The sequence below is a fragment of the Dermacentor albipictus genome, chromosome 1 (assembly GCF_038994185.2).
Source record: "Dermacentor albipictus isolate Rhodes 1998 colony chromosome 1, USDA_Dalb.pri_finalv2, whole genome shotgun sequence".
NCBI classification, from domain to species: domain Eukaryota; kingdom Metazoa; phylum Arthropoda; class Arachnida; order Ixodida; family Ixodidae; genus Dermacentor; species Dermacentor albipictus.
Genome location: NC_091821.1, coordinates 312,689,814 through 312,716,325, shown reverse-complemented (window position 1 = coordinate 312,716,325; position 26,512 = coordinate 312,689,814). Strand labels below are relative to the sequence as shown.

The following is a 26,512-nucleotide window of genomic DNA, read 5'->3' as shown; positions in this document are numbered from 1 at the left end:
CACCTCCTAATTAGAAATTATCGCGCGAGAAGTGGAAATCTGTATTTTTTTTTAAAACGTTATCGCAATAGCGAGAGAGAGACAAGTAGGGGGGTCAACCAGAAAAAGGTCGGTTTACTACCTTGTGCGGGGGAAAACGGAGATGAGATATAAAGAGATAGGAAGAAAGAGACAGACGAGTACACAAACGGGAATCGCGGCACCAGATCAAAGTGTCACACGTCACTATTGCAGTCTATCTCGTAGGCGCTCTGGCTGCCCTTATCACACACGTCCGTTGCGACCACTGCCCAAGTGTGCTTTGCCCTGACAGTGGCCGGTTGTCCAGCGTCTTTAACGTTGCCGCAGTAACAGCCAGTATGGTATATGTATACTGCCGTCCAGGCACGTACCGAGACCCCCCCCCCCCCTCCCCCACCCTCCGTATTTAAGAGGCATCGCCCGCTTCCCCCACGCCACCACTCCTCACACACATTCCTAAACCGCAGCCAAATCAATCTCGAGACTCAGCATTTTTTACTCCTTTTGGATGGCGGTAGTTATCGGCATCTCCTGAGGTGTGAAGGCCAGTTTCTCATCGATTTGATGCCCGCGCGATTAATTCGATATGCGTTCAGTTGTCACCATTGCAACAGTCACGCGCATCGCTGTGGCTTATAGTTCAACCATCTTTGTTTAGACTGACCCAGGGACGATGAAAGGAATTCAGTTTGTTTTCAGCTGGTCTGTAAACTCGTGGAACGATTTGCGGCCGGAGAAAACGGCAGTTGCGTCAAAATTTTTCTGTTGCTTCATTATTATTTAGAGTGACGGCTCGCCGCGACGCTGGCAGTTCTTCGGTATTCCATATACCCGCGATATGGGTCAGGTAACGTTGAAAATAAGATAATGCCAAACAGCGTTCATCATCAAACCCTTCAATAACGATTAAGCCCATAAGCAATATGAATGTCACCCGTTACCTAGTCTGGTTTTTCCCTAATTGTACTTTTCGTGCAAAATCGGTAACTGGAAACAAGAATACCAAGGAGTTAAGAAATTAAGCAATCTACTAAGGGAGAGAGCCGAAGCGACAACCAAACAGTAAGGAAAAGCGAAAATTAAGAAATTTAATTGTTGTTTGGAAAAGCTTTTATGGATCAACATCTTTTTATTTAAGAAGGAAGTATAGAAAACGCCGAAGGAAGTGGAGAAAGAGTCCGTGTGTTTTGAAAAGCGCTTCTACAGTTATCAGTAGAGCCGCCTGAGGTAGCCACTTATGTGATGTTCTTTAGTGGGTGCTTTTCTAACCTTCGGCGCTGGGCGCAGTACGTCTAGAGCCGTAGTGCTCGGCGCTCGCTGCACGGGACGGGCGGCCACGCATCGTTACGCAACTTCCCAAATAAGAATACGAGTTGGTTTTGGCACTTAACTTGGTAGAGCAGTAAACGAGGGATCCAAATGAACTGTGATTGTGCCGCAAAGATATATTTCTCCAATTTTTCCAGAGATAATTAAAGAAAACGCTACTAGAAATCTTTATTTTACACTTTAGCTTGTTTACTTGTTATTGACAGTGTTCTTACAGCGCTTCTTTCCTGCGCGAGTCCATTTGATGTGGTTCCGTGTTCGTAAAATAAAAAGGCGGTGTATCTAATAGGTGTACCTGTGAGATACACCTTATTTCATTTCACTTTAGCGGGTTTACGCGTATTTAGGGCGAACGGTGGGCATTATTCACATTTGCACTGGTAAAGGAACCCCCCACCCCCTGTCATTTGCATAGAAAAGTTAGCTTGGGTTGGGGCACCCTCCGAACAGAAATCCTGAGTACGTGCCTGCTGCCATCCCCTGCAAGAGGTCTCGAGGAAAGCGGAAGCTTCGAAACGGAAAGTCCTCTCGTGCTTGCCAAAGCACTTTATCCGAAGAAGAGGCCAAAACTGCTACCGTTAGCACGAGCACACTTGCATGGCCCCTGTACATGCAAATGTACAGGGGCCATGGATGCATGGCCCCTGCACATGCATGCATGCATATATATATATATATATATATATATATATATATATATATATATATATATATATATATATATATATATATATATATATATATATATATATATATATATATATATATATATATATATATATATATATATATATATATACCGGCAATCGGGCCATCGCTATAACTCAGCCGATCTCCATCAGCCGATGTGGTTGAGTAAGGCCACATCCACCTAAAATAATCGGATCGCTTGCATAGAATCTGCACTGCGGGGCCTAATCGCTCGTATTACAGTATTTTTCCCTGACGTCCGATTCTTAACTTTCGAGCTGGGCCCATTTCACGGGCCGAGATGCGCATGGGCCTGATGGAGCGTCCGCGAAGGCCCGTGCAGTTGCCAAGCGGGAAGTACAAGCAGACAAGCTGAGCGCAAGCGCACACGCAGACGAACCATCTCCGACGCCAATGAAGCGACGGCCTGTCAAGGACTCCGGACGTGCTCCATCTAACATGTCCGTCGCTGCGGGTAGCACGATTAAGCGCGCCCGCCGTGGTTGCTTACAGCGGCTACGGTGTTGCGCTGCTGAACTCGAGGTCGCGGGATCAAGTCCCGGCGGCCGCGCCTCGATGGGGGCGAAATGCGAAAACACCCGCGTACATGGATTTAGGTGCACGTGCAATAACCCCAGGTGGTCAAAATTAATCTGGAGTACCCCACTACGGCGTGCCTCATAATCGGATTGTGGTTTTGGCACGTAAAACCGCATAATTTTAAGCACGACTAAGCGTTTGTATTGCTAGCGCTTCCGTGTCCAAGTGTATTTTCTCGAAGAGTAAAGTTAGACAAGGATGAAAGGGCGACGTCGAATAACAAATATCACCGCGAGCCCTGCACGAGTCCTTGTCTCACGTCTCCAGAATGTCGTAGCGTTTATGCCAACTGTGTGATGCAAAAGAAACAGTTTCTGCGGCACTACCTAAAGCTTCTTTTCTAAATGCTAGATTGCATTTTACGCAGGCGATGTAGTTTCCTCACTCGTCTACGTTTGCATACGCGTATGCTAGTGGCATTCCAGCAATTCTTTAATAAGGCATCTCACTGCTAAGTAAAAATAGTATTTTTATTTCTTCTTCATTCGTGATGTGCAAAATAGGAGGGATTCCTCAATTAAACTGAACAGGAGCAAAGGAAGCTTTGAATCATTAACTCATCGCCGAAATTAACTCCGAACTCTTACTTGCATCAGCACACATGTCGACAGCGACTGACACATCTCTCATGAGGCGAATTCCTTTTTAAAGATATAGCTACTCTTCCGAGGAACTCATCACGTACTAATTTTCACCGGTTGGATAACTTCGCAGTCTTGGCGCTGCGTCAAACGAGGGGCGCGCTTGCATGCGTGGCGCTGGCAGAGCAGCAGGCCGCCTTCGGTAAACTTGGAATGCGAGGCCGTCTTACGGGAAGACCCCCTCCTGCCCGCCGCGCTGGGATAAACATCACTTTCTCTCCTCGGTGCTGGGATCGCTGCCAAGACTCGCATACACGGCGTGTACTCAGATGTTCTGTTCACAAGGCATCTCGCCTGCGCCTTGTGTTGGATACACGCGACGCGTCTCTTCGGTCTCGGAGGAGGACGCCTGCGGTAGACTGGTTGCGCTGCACGAGCTGGTCGTTTCCAGCACGTTACGCCCACTTGTGAAATACCACCACTGCTCCTCGCGTGCGCTTTCTTTTATGGGCTTCTCCGTGGAGGTAGTGGATGTACTTAGCGAAGTTACATGCTACGGATACCTGAGGATAGCTCGGATACAAAATAACCTTTCGAGTGAATTTTTATAGCTCATTGGTATGCTACCTGCTTATTCTTTTACCACAGATTTAAGGTGGTCCTTGTCTATGCTAGAGCACTGCCAGGTGTTTCTGAAACGGCCATTCAAATTTGCCGTTAGTTTTCAGTCTTCTCTTTTTCATTTGTATTGCTTTTCTGAAGTCGCAATGACTGTATAGGTACGGCATGCTATGTTCGCAGAAATGATTCAAGGTTCTAACTGAAAACGGACAGAGACTATAAAATTATGTTTAACTAATTATGGCGCCAATGCATGCTCACTGACCTGGAGAGGCAAAGCAGAAGAGTGGGTCTAAAAATTAATCTGCAGAAAACTAAAGAATATTTAACAGTCTCGGAAGAGAACAGCAATTTACAATAGGCAGCGAGGCACTGGAAGTCGTAAGGGAATACGTCTACTTAGGGCAGGTAGTGACGGCGGATCCGGATCATGAGACGGAAATCATCAGAAGAATAAGAATGGGCTGGGGTGCGTTTGGCAGGCATTCTCAGATCATTAACAGCAGGTTGCCATTATCTCTCAAGAGAAAAGTGTATAATAGCTGTGTCTTACCAGTACTCACCTACGGGGCAGAAACCTGGAGGCTTACGAAAAGGGTTCTCCTTAAATTGAGGACGACGCAACGAGCTATGGAAAGAAGAATGATGGGTGTAACGTTAAGGGATAAGAAAAGAACAGATTGGGTGAGGCAACAAACGCGGGTAAATGACATCTTAGTTGAAATCAAGAAAAAGAAATGGGCATGGGCAGGACATGTAATGAGGAGGGAAGATAACCGATGGTCATTACGGGTTACGGACTGGATTCCAAGGGAAGGGAAGCGTAGCAGGGGGCGGCAGAAAGTTAGGTGGGTGGATGAGATTAAGAAGTTTGCAGGGACGACATGGCCACAATTAGTACATGACCAGGGTTGTTGGAGAAGTATGGGAGAGGCCTTTGCCCCGCATTGTGCGTAACCAGGCTGATGATGATGATGATGAATTATGGCGCTTTACGTGCCAAAGTAGCGATCTTATTAAGAAACATGCAGTATTGTGGGGGATGCCGGAATAATTTCGACTACCTGAAGTTCTTTAACGTGCACTTACATCTAAATAGTGGACAAGGGTTTTTGCATTTCGCTCCCATCAAAATGCAGCCGCCGCTGCCGGGATCGAACTTGCGACCTCGCGATCAGTTAATGCGGCGGCTCACCGTAGAGAATAATAGTTTTCTGCCAGGGAAAGTCATCGGTCTTACTTTTAAAGCAAGTCGAAAGGAAACAGTAATCAAATGCCATTTGTCATCTGAAAGAACAAGAAAAGTGCAACGACGTACGCCACAAGATGAGCGAGGCACATCTACGAAAAATATGTTCTATAAGGCAAACGCCTGAGTGGCGAAAAGCTGCTTGTTTTGAAATATACGTGTACATCCATTAGCAAATATTTATGGACCATAAATTGCGCGATAAAGCTGATTTTCTCCTCTGTCTGTGAACGTAACATTAAACTGAGGACTGTAATCTAAACTTGGCTTTGCGAACTTTCCAGTGCACGCGTCAATTTCAGCTTGCGCATGTTCGTAACGAAAAATTTCAGTTTTGCCGGCGGCCCTGCGGTCCGTATACTTTTTGCTCACGCCTTACATGCGTGTAATGTTAGTGGAAAAGCTCGCGCGCAAGTTTCGATTCCGCCCGCCTCCGGATTGTCGCTAGCGAACCTTCATACAAGCTTCTAGGTGAAGAAAATAAAAAAAAAGGGATGAATAAGGGTCACACTCAGGGGGGCCAAATTAAATGTCCCCCACTGCTCGTGTGGCTCGGCATTCAATATTCATTTAGCGCCAAGATCGGAGAATGAAGGCGAAAGATGACGGATAGGCAGCAAAAGCCTAGAAGTGAGCGTCACTCCAAACTAGCGGGAAAAAAATGAATGACTAAACGCACTGGCAGGCGGCATGATCAATGACACGGGATGCGCTTTAATGAAAGCTCGACATACAGAGAGATGGCAACACAAGCATGGCAAACGAGTCAGCTCGCGTCCTTCAAGGGCATGTGGAGGCGTATCGCTTGAACAGAAAAAGGAAAGAAATTAAGAAAAAGTGCCCATCCTCTTGTTTCGCGCTCAAAGATGACAGCTGAAGAAGCGAACACACGCGTGAGGAGAAAAAAAAAAACGAATAAACGCGCTCGTTGCGTGACTTGGCCAGAGCGAACTGTCAGGCCACCTCGGAGAAGAGCGATTGCGAAGGGGGAACCGTCAGAAGCTGGGAGGAGACGAGAAACGCGCTGATTGAGACCCAATAAAATATGCATTGGAAGAAAAAAAAAAGAAACGAATTGTACCATATAACATTCACTGCCTCAGTAAGTGAATCTACGTTAACGTGCGGGCCTTGACGCAGTAACCTTTTTTCTACCGCACGATGAAAGTGTAAAGAAATGTAGTTATGTGGTATGTTGTGAAATTATTTCTAGTTGCGCTGGTCCAATAGTCTGCTGAGCTGTGAACTTTTGTGCGAGTTCTCGGAATATGTAAAGTGCACTTTAAATGTAGCGATAAGCTGGCTTCACTATACTGCCAGTGAAGCGTGGTTATGCTTTGCCCCAATGCTGAGCTGTTGTGCGCGACGTTCATAGCGCCACAGGAGCGCTACGAAACGGGGTGTCGAATATGCCGCAACTTTCCTGACTGTTATATTCGCTGATATGTACTGTTGTATAGATCTGATCTGTAGATCTGTAGTAGAGACCAGTGGCTATTTCATGCCAGTGTTTCTTTCATGTCAGTGTTTCATATGATTTGCGTTAATAAATACAGACGGAGCACGTAGTAACATGTATGTAGGCGTGCTGGTTCACTGCAGGAAACTACCGTGCAGTTACCATGGCCGTTTTGTAGACCTTGAAACAGCTCCATTATTTCAACGCTACTCCCTTCTTCGAGCAGACAGAATATATTATAAGAAACTTCTGATGACCATACACAAGCTAAAATTATTCACCAAAACAGACAACGATGAAATACCTCGTTATTCACTGCGCCGGAATACTAGACACTTACCAAAAACAAGAACAAAGCATGGTAAACAAACTTTCATATATCAGTCGACAGAAATAGTAAACAAGGTAGGAGAATTGTTAAACTTCAGTGCTTCAGAAAGTACCTATAAAAAACAGCTTAATGCATTATTACTCGACGATGACATTGCTTTCACTATTTATTAACATTTTTCATTTTATTGCCTCTGTGTGTAGACATGTATGATCTAACAAAGAGCGCATACTGTGCTAATCTTTATGAGGCTTACTGGTTCTAACGAACAAATATTGTAATCATTTTTGTTCATGAATTTATGATCTCTTGTGCGAAATATATATGTACGTTATATGTGTATTCATTTGTACTGGTTTTATCCGCTGTTGTAACCGTGGGGTCTGGGACCTCTGTCAGGCCTGCGTGCCTTTAGTCCCAGTCTCCCCTCGCTCGGACGAGAAATAAAGTACATATGAATGAATGAATGAATGAATGAATGAATGAATGAATGAATGAAAGCTGTAAAGACGACAACGGCAAATGAATGCCTGAACAGGTGGTATTTTTTTATTCTTACACAATGCAAGAAAAGAGCACGAAGAAAAGGCGGGACAGTTACCTAAGTAAACAACTCAGGCGCCTCAATCCTTTCATTATGTGCCAAAAAAGAAAAAAAAAGAAAAGAGCAGCAACGAGAAGAGAGATTGGAGAGAGAGAAAAGAACTATGGGGATTACCTGTTAATAAACGGTCATTTTTTCAACTGCTCGAGTATTTTTCGCGTACGACCACCTCCCCCATTTCCGTCTTTCGACAACTACTGCCGTGCACTTTCTTCGCGCCTCCCGGTCCAGCCACACGGTTCACCTCGGCACCTTCTCTAGCAATGATTTTCATAAAACTCTACGCTTTTGCTGATCCCGTAGCTTATCTCTCTCTACAATACCAGTGCAAAGAAATTTATGCCAGACGCATCACAATAAGAAAGCGCTTAGCTCATAATAACAGTGTGGCAACGCCGATGAAGAAACGGGCAAAAGATATAGGAATAGATTGGCTTACGTAGAGACTGAAAGAAAAGAAAAGAAAACAAAGGTAAAGAAAGAACACAGACACCGGAAGACACAGCTTTTCTGCGCCGTTGAATTGATTCCTTAAACTGGGAGCCTTAGGAGGAATGAAATTAGAACCAAATCGTTCTAAGGAAAAGTGCGGCCTAATGAGCTAAGAGAGGACAAGACAAACGAACTTTATTAATAAGAGATGGCCCAAGGTATACTTGTCTTCGCAGCAGTGAGTCCACTAATCTCGTTTTCGAAGTTCGCTGAGAGCTCAAGTTCATTTGTCGGAGGCTGGAAGGATAGCATACTCAGTTCGACCATCCTTCACGAGATGGCGCTAGCCTTGTTGCAGCGCGTAACCTACATGGCCTTGCCTGCGTGGGAACAGGATGTGTTGTGGATGTCGACAAAGAAACTGGAATGGGACGCAGTCATCGTGCCAGGAGAGGTGTGAAAATAAATCGCAATAAAACAAGTAAGCAGAGAACGCGAAAGGAAAATAAAATAGGTGAGAAGGAAGAAAGTGTGAAAGTGAGGCTCGCTCGAAGGGGAGCGTGCATCGTCAGCGCTTTTGCGTCTTTCGGTCTTGGCCCTGCCTCCCCGACCCGTCCGCGGCAGATGTTGGCCGCGGCGCCCGATGCTCGAACCCCTCTTTTCCGCTCTACATGAGGGTCAGCCTGCACGGGGGATAAAGAAGAAAGGAAGTCTGCTGCTGCGTCCTTCCGCTTTAAATATGTTCTCGTACTATAGGGTGCCTTGGGTTTGTGCGTAGAACACCAGGGAAAGAAAAATCGCGTAGAAGGTGCTGTGCCGCGTGTACTGACTGAAGGGCCACACACACGCAAAACAATACAAAACAAGTACGCTTAAGGTCGTTGTAGGAAAGTTTACAAAATTTGAGATCAACATTTCCCGTTACGATACTTCCGGTACATCCTTCTGCTCGCGTTATCTTCACAGAGTGTTCAGTGCGCTGAAGAATCTATAAAGTTGTAACGAGAGAAGAAATATGTATCAGAAATAATATCAGAGGTAGCGGGAACACCCAACTGCACATTTATGTTCAACAATTCACGCTGCGCGAGGTGTCAAAGGCTCAGAGCTAGATCAAGCGCGGCTGACGAAAGGACGACAGGCGCAGGGAACACCGTGCCGGCCTACATCGTATGTCTTTTCTTATACTGTCATGGTTGCGCTGCAACATTGATAGTGATTGCACCACTGGGCGAAAAGGAGTGCACGTAGATGCTCGTTCAGCCCTCAGTGCTCAACGAGTGAAGTTAAAGTACAGTCGGCCCTGTTCCGTGCATTTTGGCTCACAAGCGCAGCAGCCTTAAGTTTACATTATTTTGAACACACCAACACGTGACGCAGGCTCAGGGCTATAGCAGCTGGTGTGCAGCTTGCAGCTCGTCACGCATGACGAAGAAGGGGCATGTCGGTAAACTTGTCGACATGTTTGTGGACTGACACATTTGTGGACTCCTTGGTAAACTTCGCTCTGAATTCCTCATAAGGGTCATCAAAAGACGCAGTTTTATAAATAAGGAAGCCTAAGGGGACATGTGATCCAATAAGTGTAGATATATAAACGCGAATGGGTACTGAAAGCGGCTAACACGCGTTGTTGCATTTCCATGCTCGCCTCTGTTTGAAATAGTGACGAGATGCAAGATGAAGTGCACGTTTTGGACTGCACAGTGCTTGTAAACCGACAATGGAGAGTCTTGTAAGCACGCGTGGCAGGTGTTCTGATGACTTCACTCCTGTTCGCATTTTAAGGTATGCTGATAGTACCTAGACAGCAAACTGCGTGGAAGGCTGTAGATCTTTTTCACAGATCCGTCGATTTAGAGCAAGGAAGTAAGCCCACGTATCAGAGACGAAAGGTGTCGGAAAGCTCTGCTCTTTGCTGACATAGCCTCTCATGGTACCCATCGCCTATCTTCTGTGTATGGTCCCTGCTACAGGGTAGAAAATTGTAAATTTTAGACTTAGTTTTTATCGTGCGCACGCGGAGAAAAGCTATAGACATTTTATGGCTGCATTTCTGAAGAATAACCTGAATAAACCTGCCAAATGCTTCGTTTGTTCTTCCAGAAAGAGCTGGGCTACGATGACCAACACACCAAAAATGTTATACGAATACGATGACCAACACACCAAAAATGTTATACGAAACGTATAGCGGCTGCCCAACCAACAACTAAGCGCATAGACCCGTGTCACACTGACCTCCCTCTCCCTGCTCGAAAACAGACAAAGTGATGTTTTGAAGATAAAGCGTTGCACAGGAAGCATAACAAAACACAATGCAGCCCTAGTCGGGCACCCATGGGCTCTAGGCTGACCCAGCTTCCTTGTTCTCCTGCATTTCATGTTCTAAAATCGAGTCTGGCATGCTAGCGTAACTTCCGTCAGATCGCTCTTCTCGATGATGCCATGGGACACCAAATTCGGGAACGTGTGACATTCTCGCCTCTCTTTTATTTCGCGGCCAGTATAGTGCATATGCTGCAGTGTGTATCTTGCACATGCCTTTGAGGGTGCAATAACCTCGCTCTCACACACCACGCGGAGTTGCATACTCAAGTCTAGATACGAAAATAAAACGAAACTAACCTTAACTCTTGTCTCACATGTGCAATGTGATCTCAGCCCAGGCGCACGCAACAGTGCAACCGCGGGTAATACGAAGAAAGCCTTGTGGAAGAGTCTTACAGCGCGTGCTGGCCTCGCTTTTGCGAACAGCGCGCGTCTTATAGACGGAGTGCGCGCGATACGAATCGGTCCGCGAGCCTCGTGCCCGCTCCGAGGTGTGGTCCTTTTTTTTTTTCATTACGCCCGTTTCGACATTCGCTTCTCTACGCGAGCCTGCGTGTGTTCGGAATACACAAAAAGTCCAATTCTCCTGCACGCAGGCATGCAATCTTCATGCGTGCGTACAGAAAGGGCGCAGAGCAAACGCGCTGTCCACCGCGACGTCCTGCAAGATCTGCAAGGGCGGGCTGTCTGTGCGCGCCGTCATTTGAGAGAACGGTGGTCGTACAGGGCGCTGTTGTGACACGGAGGCGCGGCTCCAACGTACTCGCGCGTCGTACATTTGTAAATGTTTGCGAAATGAATGATTGCATGCGGAGCGCGCACTTAAAATTGAAGGGGCGCCTTGGGCGTGTCAGTCGATTACTGCGGCATGCCGGCACAGGAGCCGAAGGGACCCGGGAACGACGTTAAAGCTCGACTGTGAATATATAGTGTGGAGGGGTTGATTACAAGCGCTCGATGGCGGCGGCAGCGGTGCCGGTGGAGATAGCGCCTCGGCAATGTTGCAGTGCTACTGTTGCAATCGCGAAATAGGCGGATGTGTCCCAGCAGAAGCGCTTGCACTGAAGGGAGCAGTGACAAATATAAACAGGCAATGCAGCCTCTAGTGCTGTTTGTTCATTATTCGTGTCTCGCTGAAATGATTGCAGCTGGTTCTGGCAATACCGCGCTCTCGTATGTGCCTGATGCACAAGGTTGACACCCAACTACAGGAAATTCAGTATAGTTGTAGCCGTGCAGCGCGCATGCATTAGTTCTTTCTTTCTCTTTAGTGGTCATAATAAAGCGGCGTTGAATGTTGTCCCTCCTGTCTTTCAATCTAACATGCGTTTATGTATTTATTTATTTATTTATTTACAATACTGCCAGTCTCATATCGAGACCACAGCAGGTGGGCATATGATTATACATACAGTGCATGTTTTATATACCGAATGGTAAGAACATCAAAACATCTAAATGGAAATACATCAAACAGGTTCAATGCACAATTTTACAACACTAATAGTATGAACAACAAGAGCAACTCACATAAATAGTACACTTCAGGTTACACGTACGTAAAGATTGTTACAATGTTTATATGTGCATAAGAACTATTTTTTTCCTAACTACGTATTTCATCTTCTAATAACTTAACAAAATCAGACTGCGATACTGTGTTAGTTATAGATGCATCTAGGTTATTCCACTCGCGAACAACACGGGGAAAAAGGAAGACTGAAAAGTATCGTTATTACAAAGGAATTCGTTTAGTGTATATTGATGATTATGACGAAGTACGCGGGATTTGGAAAAAGTAACGTATGCAGAGGCATTTATATTTAGTCGACTGTGTAGCATTTGATGCAGAAATTTTAGACGAGCTCGTTTTGCTCGAACAGCCATAGTTGCAAGCCCTGACTGTGTTAGAAGAAGAGTAATCACTGCGCCGGTATTTTAGGTGGATAAACGTAATTGCCTTTCTCTGGATGCTTTCCAGTTTATATACCTTTGTTTTAGTACACGGGAACCATACGACATTAGCATACTCAAGGACAGGTCTCACAAATGTAATGTAAGTTAAAAGTTTGACGTCAGTTCGGGCCAACCGCAGGCACCTTTTGAGAAAAAAAAGTTTTAGTAATGCAGAAGAAGCAATGTTAAAATGTGTTGTCCAGTTAAGGTCGGACGTTATTGTTAAGCTAAGATACTTATGCTGTTGAACTCTAGTTACGAGGCTGCCGTTAAGTGTGTAGTGGAAAAGCGATGGGTGCTTTTTTCATAGGACGATTGAACCCTGTCGACACTACTTTCGCGCTTCAGTGCAGCACAAAAGGCACCCACTAGCAATTGTACTTTTTGAGAGAGGCAGGGTGAGCATCAAACGGTGATTCAGGTGCCGAAATATACTACCACATCACGAATTTTGCCTCTCAGATATTTCCTACCCTCCATGGTATCTTTTGTTAGAATGTCCGCGACATGACATACAGAGACAACGTTTAGCACGTGATTTAATGGCATTTCACCACGGGCCCTTCAGCCTCAGGAAGATCTTAGGTTCTTGGCCAACATATTCACTGCAAAAACGAACGTTATTGGGCCTCCAAAAATTTGTAAAAGCGAGCAATATTCTATGAAACTATTGAGTAGGTATTTTATCTGATAAGCTCATTTTATGTGATCAATTTGACCTAACTTTGGAACATTCAATGCCTGGAATCATGCACCTTGGTTTCAGTATAATCCGTGTTTTCTAATGTGCCCTAATTTTAGTGTAGTTATGTGACCGCACTTTGCGTTGAGTTTAGTGCACTTATGTGACTGGACTTTGAGTCATTGTGGTTTGAAGTTGTCCTTTGTTTTAATTATTTTAAGCTAATTGCTTTTTTACATCTCTATGTGAAAGTAGTCGGTGCCAATTAAAGGCGACATCTCCTAAGCGCCACGTGATAAAAACGAAGAGGTTTGTGTATTTTACAGGGACCTATGCGCCGACATTGTACATACGACTTTTACGTACGGCCTGCCGGATTCTTATTATATTAGCGCGACCGTGTACTATACGCTGCATGTTAGCGTACGTATTACAGTGAGACGCAGCGAGATTTGCAATGCGCACACAGCACTTTCCAGTTTGAGGCACCGTATAAGTAAGCAAATGAATGAATAAATAAATAAATAGGTTGTGTCTTCGTTTCAATAGGAACGCAACGTAATGTGTTGTTTGTTGATTATTAACGATGAAATAACATTCGTCGAAGACTTCCAGAGTATGAGACGCCACTGCGCATTGCTCTGGGAATTATGAAGTGGCGGTATCTCTCGTCGTTTGCGTTCACGTCATTATCGACGTAAAACAGCAACCAAAATGACGACGACGACAAACAAAATAAATATGAACGTGCGCCTTTCCTACAACTATACTGCACTTAATCGAATATGCCACGTGTCCCACGTAACTTCCGCACTAATATAGAGATATGCAAGTGCCACGTAGCTGGACAGAACCAAAGTAATATTCTTTGTCGTCGCTTTGAACAGGCCAGGCTATTTCTTTGTATTTTGCCTAATTACATAGCTCGTTATTATTAATTAATCAACTGCTCAACTATTATATTCAAAGCAATAGTGTCAATGAGGACATTGTAGACCATCCCGATTCAGCTTTCTGGTGTTCAAATACGTGCTACATGAAAGCTTTTTCCAAGCCTGAAAGAAATCCCGCAAAACACGAAAAAGTGCCGCTCGACTGTATCGCGGGCTTTCTTTCAGGCTTAGAAGAAACTCTTGTGCAGCGCGTATTGAGCAACAAAAGGCCACGTCGGGAACAAGAAAGGCCCGGTCGCATCGAGACCTTTCGTGATTTTACCGTTTCTGGTTCTGCTTTACCGAAAGAATGTATGCGATGGCCCGCCGAAAACAACGATAGCATTGCGCCTAATCCGGCACGTGCACGTAGATGCAGGAACAACACAAAGGAATACCTTACAAGCATTGCCGGCGCTACGAGCACACCTCCCGTTACAGTTTCCTAAAACCTCTGTCAGCGCATGCGCGCTCTTAAAATCGGCTTGACTCGAAACCCGTGCGAGCCGCGGGTTTACGTTTACGTAGTATACGTTACTACCCGCCTAGCCTTTTTCGCGCATCTATACAGCGCGATCAAAGCAGAACAGCCGAAAACAGATACGTCGCAAACGTCGAGAGCCGAAAGAACGCTCGCTAAATCTTGTTTCGGAGTGCCATGCACTCATCGAGCGTATGCAACACTTCACCAGGAAGCTTTGTTGACCTTCTATGTAGGCCCCCGTCGTTCGTTTCCGATGTTCCTTTCACAGTGTGCAAAGTCTTCATCTGTAGGCTCTCGTTGCACTGTTTACGTAGTAAACGCTGGTTCGAAAAGCTTATCTACGTGCGCGCCTGAAAAAAATTGTGTTGTGCCTGTGTGCAGGACACAAATGGCTGCACGCCCTTCGGTTGCCGTGCCAAGCGAGTCGGCGTTCGGAAAACTAAAGCAGGCTTTGCGAGAAGAATCGCATTGCGATGTGTTTCGTGCGTGTTTGGCAAAGCGTCCTTTACTGAATCTGGAGTTCTATTTTTCTTGTTTGTATTTCTGCCAATCTTAGGCAGCGTGGATGTAGAAGGAAAAATTGTAAATCGAGCTGCAGGTTGTTTGAAGCGGATGTGTGCATCTGGTTTTCTACCCTGCATGAGTAAAAGTAATAAAAGTATGGGGCGGATCGCGGAGGCATGCAGTGTGCTCACTTACAAAAGAAAAAAAAGAAAAGAAAAACAAAAGGCAGAGAGGATCTCTTCCGTGCCGCATGCGACAATAACGCTCGCGCGAACTTCTGGTGCGATTATTCAAACGTCACGTCGATGTTGCAGATTTAAGTGCAGGTCGAGCGCAGCGAAGAGTGGCTGCCTCTGCACACAGTTGTACTGCTCATAGTAACATATAATGAGTTGGACAACACATTCTGTTTTGTTCGGCCGCCACGAACAAGTCGCGGTGACTCGTTAGTAGCGAATGGCTCCAACCGCTCTTGTGAGTTCGTACACGATTATACAGGGGGATAATTTTTTAGTTTTATATAATTTTTTTAAATCGTCTGTTGCAAATACCATGATTCTAGTCCTTGAGCTGGATTGCACATAGAGGCAGACGTGACTTAACCGAAAAACCGAGACGCATATCCACATAATTAATAGAAATCAACTAATTATCTTCCTAATTAAATAATTTACGGCACATATTGCAATTTACGAACTGTAGCCTGACAGATTGCCAGACGTATCCATTCAGAACGAATTTCCAGAATGACATTAGTTTGGAGAAATGCGCCATCAAACTCGCCGTAAGAATGCACTGTCGGTCAACTTTTTAAACAAAACGCTCCATTATGCATCGAAGCACAAAAGTAGCTGGAATGCCTATGTATTTCATCTCGTACTTTGGAAAACAATATCTCGACACTGGAATTCATTCCAAGTGGATGCGTCTTGTAAATTCCCAGGCTACAATTCGTAGATAGCAATATGTGTCATAAAATAATTAATTAAAAATAATTAGTCCATTTTTGCTATTTAGTTGAATATGTGTTTCAGTTTCTCGTGCTAGTAATATCCGTCTCTTCGAATAATCCAGCTCAACTACAAGAATTATGCTATCTGCCACAGACGTTTCTTAAAGATTCGTTAAAACTTAAAAATGATCACCCTGTATCTGAGCGCAATTATTTAGAACTTCGTTTTGCCCGCAACTAGTTAAATTCCATCTCTGAGTGGTTAAAACGACAGTGTTTCCGCTGCTTTCAATGAAATCAATTGTTCAAAACGATCATCATCTTCATTTATTGACTCTTTAAACGCCCCTGTTGGGGTATTACTTAAGGGGGGACCACACATAAGGAAAAGGGAACGCAGAAAGAGTCATTTCGAATCAAGCAAAAAATAAATAAATAAATTGAGAGTTACCTTAGCATACGTCAAAGAGGGCGAATGTTAAAGCCTGCGCGCTGAAGAGACATTCATTAAATTACATGGCATTCTCATTCGAATGTGTTGTTAGCTTTTATTACTTGTTTTCTCGCACCAGAGATGGTAGCTTCGAGTGCCTGAATTAACCCTATGTTAACTGAATTTGCCTTTTTTTTCCATCTTTTTTTTTGCACGGTGTGCGCCATGGAAGCCAGCTGTGGAAGAAGGTGTTGGCGAGTCTGCACGAGCGCGAGGAGAGCTCGCAGGCATTTCTGTACCGCACGCAGGCCGCGTTTTCAAGGACACCGCCTGATGAGACATTCATGACTTTCGCCTTTACAAAAATTAAAGGACAAAGCATTTACGGCATTCAGCTGGATGCAACGGGCAGAATACAGTGACATAAAAAAAAAGATTACAGTTACAGCCAATAACCTGAAAGTAAAGAAACTGTGCAAGGAACAAAAATTAATCTAATTATGTTAAACATCAAGACTGAAAGTGTGTTTTAGCAGAGGCCGAAACTTTCAGGTAAACTCCTCAACAGCGATGGACAAGAGGAAGGAGTTATTGAAAGATTTAGTAAAAAGCGAACCTAGGTGGTTGGCGTTCGCTAAGATGACTGTTTGGGCTAGACGTAGCTGGCATACGTATGTGTTTGTTGAGGGGTTGGCAGTAAGCGTGCTTTAAACAATCGTGATTTAGCTAACGCAGAACAAATTTAATGAAATATTGAATTACTTGAACAGTGTGGGGTTAGGAGACAACAGTGAACTTGAAGATTGTCGCAAGGCGCCAGTTAGTTGGCGGCCAACTCGTCCGCGATCCATGCAATGTGCCCCGCAGTTTGCTATAAAAACACGAAGTTGATTTTGGGAGCCGCAATTGACTGCGCGCCCGACGTAAAAGCGCTCTATAACGAGCCTTACTGATGAACAGGAAAACTCTGTTCGAACAAAACGCGTACACTTGTCCCTTACGAGCTCACACCTTGAAAATATCATACGTCGAAAATAATCAAATCACGTTCAGCAATACGATTGATGGGGCTAGGAGGTGGACGTATACATGCTGCCTAGCACTATGTATTACGTACAGGCACAACGAAATTATGTTGCGTTACTTTCTCTAGCGAATTTTCTTCATTTGTTTGTACACGTGTGGGCGCGTGTGTGTAAGCGCAATACGCAGCGCAAGACAGCGTATGAATGTGCGGCAAGCAGCCCCGTTCGTCGCATTGCTGAATGGACTTATCGCCTGCGCCCTGTTGCGTCGATTGTTCTTGCGTTCGAGGCACCACGAGATGGAGCCAGCGGTCCGCGCCCATTTGCGTCTCGCCGTCGTCGTACCGTTGGGCAGTCCCGGTATGTGGGTCAGCGGAGAACGGGACGCCCGGGAAACCTCCTCGCTTCCAGTTTGTGCTGCGGCTCGCGCGAGAGCTGCAGCTCACACCCGCGCGTTCGCCGACTCGGCGTGCGGGGGTCATTACCGGCCGCTTCCTTTCCGCAGGCCGTATAGAAAGGAAACGGAATGTCACCGCTTGGCTTCGCGAGCGCGTGCGCGAGGCTGCCACGGAGCACACGCCCGAAGCGTCGCATCGCTTTCCAGGAGATCAGTGGAGGTGCACTAATCCGTTGCAAATTTCTTGCCTAATCACGGCAGAGCAGCGAGGGTCGTCTTTTCCTCCACATGGCCTATAAATTTAACGGCGTGAAAACACGGGAGCCAACAACAAGTGAGAAAGGGGTGTGCCAGCCACGAACACGTTCCCTTCGTCTCTCGCCGTTGAATTATATTCGCGATCTGTGTCCAGCTAGCTCCGAACCGAGGACTGCTTGCGCAAACTGTGTCTCAATGTCCCCATTTCTTTACGCCGTTCCCAAACATGACGCAGTTTCCTACTCTTCGTGCGTTTGCGCGCGTGCATGCGTATGCGCATGCACGTTCAAGTTGGTGCGCGAGCTTGTACGAGATTGCGACAGGCTGAAGGCCGCGAGGTGGATGAAAAATAGCCGATTAGGTTTGCAATGAGTTATGCGTGCTGCATGAAACCACCAATAGCAGCTACCCCAATGCGCAGCGCTTGAGAATCACTCATCAGACAAGCGGAAGACAGTATATTAAAAATTATTCGAAGCGTTTCACTGATTGATTGCAATCACCGATTTTCGTGTTCTTTCTTTTTTTATTTTCTGGGTAACTTCTGGTCGACTAATAATGGCGGCTCGTCGACCTTACTCAACGAATACATTATGTGTCAACATTGTTCCCGACTCTCGACATCTACATGCAGTTCATTCGCATTGTTCTAACTGGCACATATAAAAAAACTCGCTTTCTGCGATTTTGTGGCTGTGTCCATGAACTCTGAAGTTATTGCAGTCAGCGAGGTTCCCGTGAAAAGAAGCATTACTGCAAAACGCGGCGATCGAGACACGTTGATTTCTCTGCGGTCGAAAAATGCCGCATCTATACTGGCTGGCGACATTGACACACCGGGCTCGCGTAGACGGTGTATCCCGCTGCGCGGACCAAGACCAGCATGATGCCTTTGATCTTCGAGAGCACCTCCCGAGTCAGTTGCCTTGCCTGTATGATATAAGACGTCTGCTTGTTTGGTGATGTTGCGATGTAGGACGTCCCCAGAGTAAGGTCCTCGGTTGCGAAATGATCCTCGCAAATCTACAAAGAATGTTATCTGCATTTAAGTATCATATTTCCGCGGGACACACGATAATACTTTCGCTGGGGGTCATTCTTAGGTATCGCTTAAACGCACTACGAATAACATAACATCATAAAAGTGCGGTTCAACCGCGATCAAAAAGGATTTGACATTACTCCCTATGCAGTGCTGAAAAACAGTTAACCTTCTCGCGATGTATGTAGGGCTTGTGCGCTTTTCGCCAAGATGATTATGCTGAGGAAAGCTGAAGACGCGCACCCTGCATCCTGGCTCATAATTTCCCCGACATTTGGGAACACAACACTTGTTAGGCATGCCGATGTTAATGTGGCACAATTATTAAAATGCAGGCACTTCTTAAATCATAAGTGAAAGACTGCCAATGACGCGACATTGGAGAGCCCCAAAAATCGCAGACAACTTGATCCAACGAGTGTCTTGACTGAACTAACGAGGAAGGCGACTGCAGGCGCGTTTCAGCGCACACAGCATTCAGCAAAAGCTAGTGTGCGCAATGTTTGACGAGCCATGACACTAGAGCCACGATCGCGGTGGCACGCAAACGCGCTGCTCCCGAGCCGGCGCCCCCGTGGACAAGCTATGCGGAAAGACGCGTTCCTTCGATCGCCTCCATTCCTTCGATCGTCTCCAGGTGACGACGCAGGGTAGCAGAATTCAGGAATTGCTGTGGCCTTAACTCGATGGAATATGGCAGCGCACTTCGAAACGAGGACGTAAGGCAACAAACACGAATGCTTTGTTCACTGCGTTACGTCTTTGTTTAGGAATGCATTACCACATTCCATCATGATTAACCAAACAGCACACCTGTACGTCTTAGGCCTTAACTTGCTCTAAGTGGTGTTGATGTGGCCTGCCCAAACCTACCCCTCTCCTTCCGCTCACCTTCCCCGTTTCTGGTCAGTCTATGCCCTGACGATCCCCCCCCCCCCCCCTCCACGAAATAAGAATGTATGGCTAATTAGCACATAGGAACAACATGGTTATGAACAAGGAAGCAAACAACGTAATGCATGCAGCATCACTGCACTTAATTGTAGATATTTAACGCACTTGTGGAGTTTTGTTAAGTATATGGCTGGCACACATAACAGGACGGAGATAGCTGGTAACTTGCCATGACTTTCTGCAATGTCAGGTAAAACTTCGGTGCAATGAGGGCACGCACCACCTACATGTTCTCGCACGAATACGTTCTTCAGTCAGAGCCTTTCAATTCTTGTCTGCATCCATATACTGCGTCAGAATACTGCTTTTCCGAGGCTTCTAGACCCTTGAACTAATGGTACGGAGCTTCCAAGATAGCCTCTTTGCAAAAGCAACGCTCATTCAAGGTGGAAGTGCGGGACATTCTCCGTGGAAGAAGTGGGTGCTGCCTGGGGTCCTCTAAAGGGGCGGTTCTAAACCGCAGACGCCTGCGCCGCTCCAAAAGAGGTGGACGTGATCTCACCAGAACTCTGGAGTTGCTACCAGGCGCATGCGTGTGTGTTCCTCGAGCAAACGGGCCTCGTCATCCGGCTGCTCTACGTGACATAACGGTGCCGGTGTGCTCGGTCGGGTGACGAACTCTCGCGACGAAGTCACTCCAGGAGCGAACTATTGGTGACTCTGACCGAGTCGCCTCTGCTGTAGACATGCAAATAGTCGCCTTCTCTCCTCTCTCGTACGCTCTCTCCCTGTCCTCGCGGCGAGTGCGCGTTTCGGTCACCGCCGTGGTATTTTCCTCGCAGCATTACCTTCCCTCGAATGAGGACCTCCCGAATTTAAAGTCGAACCACTGAATGCAGCGATTCTAGCGATGAAGAATGTCAATGGAAACGATACTTCGAAAAGTTGAAATTTCTTGGTTGCACCAAAGGAAGAACAGAGCAAGAAAAAAAAAATCTCGGTATTATTTAAAATGAAATCGTACAGGAACAGGACATGGCATCGCTGAGCCATCCATCGCGTCAGTCGATGAATGAAGTAGCATTTTTAACTCTAGGCTGCAACCAACGCACGATAACGTCGTGCATGACATTGAGTTTATATATTCTTGTTTTATTGCCGTTTTTATTTTTAGCGATCGCATTTCTTTTTTCAAGGTATAAAATGCAGTCTATTGAAAATTAGAAAGAATATACGGCGGATCTACTGCAGTGTTGGAATTTACATCGAACGTGGCTTTATTGAAGCATTTCAGATAAACAGCCATATACAAAGAGACACATCATGCTTGACATTTCATTTTATTTTGAACTGTTCTCCCGACACACAAGTCCTACGCCCTTCGGCTTCGCGGCAACCCGCATGTAACTTGCAGGGCTATGTACAGCTCGTTTCGCAGCGTAAAGAATACGAGGCTACAGGGCAAGTCGCTTGTTCTTCGCTTTTAAAAAGGCTGCAGGTCTGCACTTGCCCTTGCCGCTTTAGCAGCGACCCTGTTCCTTCGCACCCGTAAAGCAACGCCGTTGTCAAGGGATTATCGAACCGCTTCTCGTTGCAGCTAACTGCGCCGTGAAATGGGGTCGTCGGTTGTTTGTTTCCGTTTTGTTGACCCGCCCGAGGAGTAACATACGCGATTGACGTGCCGGTGGCACAGTGCGTGCGAGTGCTGTGAGGTCTACGACCGGCACATCAAATGCGACTCACGGGCAGCGCGTGGTAACGAGCGTACGTGGGCGTATCGTCTTGCATAGTTCAGGCACGTGCCAAATTATGCCTGAGGCATATTTTTTTAGTGAAATGAAAATAGAGGCGTCGTTGTCACCGTTTGTTGGTGACAAAATTTGTTGTCACTTATTTAATAATATAAGACAAACAAATAAAATGTTATTACCTCCAGCATTCTTGCTGGCCGAGATCAGAGATGGGCGCGTTCGCAAATGAGCGCCATGCAGTTTACTGTGACGGCAGTTACGAAGAGCCAGCCCAGCTTCGAGCTCACGAAGCTTGGTTAGCGGCGCCCGTCCGCCTTTTGCGGTGTAGGCCGTCGTTGTCATTATGCCACCTCATCTCAGCTCAGGCATTTTTTTGGGGCAACTGATATGTTCGTTTGAGAGTAGTTTTTTTTCTCTTCTTTCTTTCCTTTTCTTTTTGCCTTAACAAAAAAAAAAGGGGGGGGGGGGTCTGTTTCTCTTCTTTCGGACTAATTGGAATATCGAAAACTCTGACGCAACAGCACTGGTTAGCTGTTCCTTAGAAGCACATTTTAACAAATTATTCGCTAATATGCGCATACTTCTAGCCTATAATGCGAACATGATTTCTTCGTTCTCTGTTTCTAGTCCTTCAGTCCCTGTAATACTTAGTTTTCTTTGTTTCAATGAGTTGCTGATCTGACGCGTTTCATATACATTTGGCGTCTTGGTCTGCAATTATTTATCGCCTCCTATGTCCTACGGAAGATTGTTGACGCACCTCGGATCTATACCTATAGTATGTTGTTGTGAAAAATAATCATTGCCCCTAGGCTACCCTGACTGTAATTTTTACTACAGTCACACTTCTTCTCTGACAGATGGATTCGCTGTGCATGAAATGCGGGACGAAATTGCCAGCTTTGAAGCCTGAGGTGTCGACGCCTTTATTAACGGTCAGAACACGGACCGGTGCTATACGTTTCGCGAGTGGAGCCCGCTTCGCGCGCTGATTCGCTTCGCTGCTCTCGGAATGACATTCACGACCGGCGACTGCGGGTACTGCGACGTGAGCCACGCAGAAAACGAGAGTTGACCGAACGGCGTCCGTACAGCGAACACCCGCCGTGAAAACGAGGTCCTCGCTGCGGAGTCCCCGTTTCTCCCCCCTCACTTCCAGCGTCCACTTTGACGGCCCGCCGCACCTCTTGTTGTCTTTCTCAGAAGGTCCTCGTTTCGCCCACTGAGCAACAACCTCCCTGATGCGTACGAGATCGCGGCGCAGAAGTGTCTGCCGCTTCTCTTTTTCCCTGATGCCGCGAGTGTGTGTATCGAAGTGACAGGCGAGCGCGCACGCATGAATGCGCGCCAAGGCCTTCGCGATGCGACAAGTGCACACTTTCGCTTTTATTCGGCCGGAGTGCATCTTAAGAGACGCACAAGGTTGACCGGAAGGTCGTTATGCCTTTGGGGTTCGCTGATACTACACCGTTTACGAATAAGAATGCGAATACGAAAGACACGAGATATAGTGTGACTTGAAGACCAGTGGCTCTAATCAGGGAAACTCTCGCTGGCTGGTATGTAGGGTGAAGGTGTGATGTCCGTGTTTAAGGTATGGTCGCAAGGACGTGCGTTGAATGAATGATTCGTACATTCGCACTGAATATAAGAGAGAGAGAAAGAAAGGCAAAGGAAAGACAGGGAGGTTCGTACTTTCGTACGAACACACACACACACACACACACACACACACACACACACACACACACACACACACACACACACACACACACGCACACACACACGCACACACGCACGCACACACACACACGCACAAACACAAACACACACACACGCACGCACGCACACACACGCACACACACACACAAAGACGCGCGCGCGCGCGCATACACTACAGAACTGTTTCTGTGGGCGCTGTCACGCAGTCTGTATTGATTGCAACCTGTTGTACAATCTAATGAGCTGAACGGGACCGTATTAATTACATTTTATTTAACCTATTTTGTGTGCTCAACAATGTGTGCTACAGTTGCTTTAAAATGAAAAGATTGATTGATTGATCAATCAATCTTTTCATTTTAATTGATTGATTGATTGACTGACTGACTGACTGAAAAAGTTGATAAACTGACATGTCAGAAAGGGTAAAGAACAGCCTATTTGTCTTCGGAAACGTCATCCAATCTTCCCTGACGCTATCAGCGACTGCATTCTTTGCTTTTATGTTACGAAGCGCGTCCTTGTAAAATTTCGTCAAATCCTCTATAGCTCACAATATGACGGCGCGTTCAGCACAAATTCACCATGGTGTCTGAGAAGTGCAAACTCACTTAATTGTTTCCCACTGCTTCATATACCCACCCAACTCAGGTGACCCTTCCTCGTCAACGAAAACTGTATCTTTTCTCTATCGTACCATATATACTTTTCCTCCTATTTTTCCAACATCATTTTCCTCATTATTCAGTAATGTACGCTTTGGACACTCCCAGCTGGACTGGAAACTCCAAGCCGGTTAATCTCAAAGCCTTGTTCTCTTGAAGCGATCGACATTGATCAAAGAAGCGATGCCCATCAATACTACAGCCCCATGCTTGATTGACCGCTGTCGGCCACTTCTCTTGATGTCGGCGACATTGAACATTTCATTTGGCTATGCCCGCAGTTCGACGCAGAAAGAAAAGCGATAGTGAACAGCCTGCAAAAGAGTGCTCTTACGCATAGGACCTTTGAAGACGTCATTCTCCCCGGAGGGCCCGCGGCAATCGGGAAGAGAGTGCAACGACTGCTGCGAGACGTAGAGCTCATCGACACCTGGTGACACACTCCTGATCTGACCTCACAGGAGGCCCAAGCGGAACAACTGTGGGCTATGTATGCCATGCTAACCCTGCCTGCTGAAACATCACCACCGCCATCACAATAAATAAATATGAATGCATGTTATTCACAATTACAACATTATATACGTTCTTGCGTTTTGTTTCGTTTCAGTAAATTTTGACCGGCTCCATTCATTAGCGCAGCAACCCAAAGTCAAACACATACTGCAAAGTGGGTGAAGTTCCCCGAGAATGCAGGTCGAAATAAAAATATGCCGATTACTATTCGTTAGAGCGTATTATAAATTTTGCTAGGCATGAGTCAGCGCCCGCTGCTCGTGGAATAGAATCACGTGAAAGGTCACCGCAACATAGACTGCGGAAAATTCTCCCCTGTCGCCATCATATATTGTCACGGACTAGCGACAGTGCTGAGGCAATACTTGCAGTAATACTTGAGGTAATACTTGCAGCTAAAGTGGATGAAAGAAGCTGATTCTTGATTGGGTTAACTCGTGTCCGGAAAGCAACGCTTCAGTGGCGATTCCGTAGCAGCGCGCACACTCGGTGGTGGTCAGATATAAATAGCACAACTCAAGTCGATCAGGACGCACATATTGTACATGCGACCCCACGCATATTGCAGAGAAATATTGATGTCGTTCGCGTAGATACGAGACTGCATGCTGCTGTACGTGCAGTCCTATCATAAATGCTCGCCTCGCAACGAAAGTGGCGACAACGTTCACGACATTTCGGATACAGCAAGCAGGTTCTGACTCCGAGTAATATAACATGGTAACAGCGATAGTATGGTGGCTACTATCGCACACAAAAAGTACAATAAGTTAAGCCCAACATGGCAAAATGCATGTACGATTGCGTTAGTAACTGTATACGGCGCCTGGTATTCAGCCGAAAACAATATTCGAAAATATCGAACGCAAAATTTTCCGATCGAATACAATAGCAAGAAATGTCGGATCTGGTCTCTGGAGCACTCACGCGTCCATAATTTAAAACCACAGATGCTGTTGGGCACGAGGGCACAGGTACGATTCCTGGTCCCGGTGGCCGCAATTCAGTGAAGGCCAAACGAAAGAACACTCGTGCACCCTGCTTTGTGCGCAGGCTTGTGAAGGCCGCCCAAAATTAATCCGGAGCCCTCCGCTATGATGTCTGTCATGTCCCCTGTGCCTCGGAAATTAATTAAATAAATAAATAATTAGTAAATCACCCAATCAGTCAATCCCACCACATCACAATTCTTCAATCCCCATACAACCCGCTGCTGCAATGTTCTCACCCTCATCACAACGCGGAGAAGCCGCCGAGATGCCCTCGACTGTTACCACTTCGTTTCTACGCCGCTCAGAGCGCGTAGAAAAGGTGAGCTGGAAGCAGCAACAAATTTACGGGCCTCGAACGCTGTGCGTCGCCATCTTTCGTTCCCACGGGACGCCCGCCACCCATTTTCGTGCACGCGGCTGCTTTGCATGCCGGGAGTTCACGAAAAAGACGCGCGTGCGCAGCAGCAGCAGCGAATTTCATTACGGCAAGTTTCTCATGACGGTGCCTCCGAAGGAAGCTAAGCACCGACTGAATAAATACTGGCCGCGCGCCCCCACTGAGCCCACATGGAAATTAACCCGGCCGCTACAGCGCCATGTATAGGACAGCGCTAATGCGAACGCGCTTTTAGTATACTCGTTTTTTGTCTCTCTCCCTCTTCTGTCACTCTCTTTTCCTCTCCGACTTCTTCTTCTAACCCCCTACCAATACTCTTCCTTTTATTTTTGCCTTCTCTTTTTCTGCCCCTTCCTTTCTTTTTTTTTTCCCCGTTTACCGCGCACGCCGGCACTTTGCCCCACTCTGCAAGGTCCCATATATAGCGGCTGGCTTCAGAGGCGATAATGACCTAGCTCGTTTTCTGCGCCGTATTTATAGACTCCGTATTAAAGACGTTTGGCGGGAACGAACGGAGAACAAAAGCGACGCGCCCATATGACGTCGCAAATAGTCGGGTGCAGCGTCGTGGAAGCTAGCTCAGGACTGTGTGACTCAGCGAGTAAAATCGTCGGGGCTGTTTTCGTGAAGCGGGCTCATCGGCGGCCGTGACTCTGCGGTCA

At 46.3% G+C, this 26,512-nt stretch overlaps 1 long non-coding RNA gene across 1 annotated transcript in view; it reads right to left on the bottom strand.

Annotated features, from left to right (window-relative positions):
* Positions 1–7,466: 7,466 nt before the first annotated feature.
* Positions 7,467–26,512, bottom strand: part of LOC135903697 (uncharacterized) — a 32,575-nt gene continuing 13,529 nt past the window's right edge. The window contains exon 3 of the long non-coding RNA XR_010564888.2: positions 7,467–8,600. This is a non-coding gene — a long non-coding RNA (uncharacterized lncRNA). The remainder of the gene's footprint in view (positions 8,601–26,512) is intronic.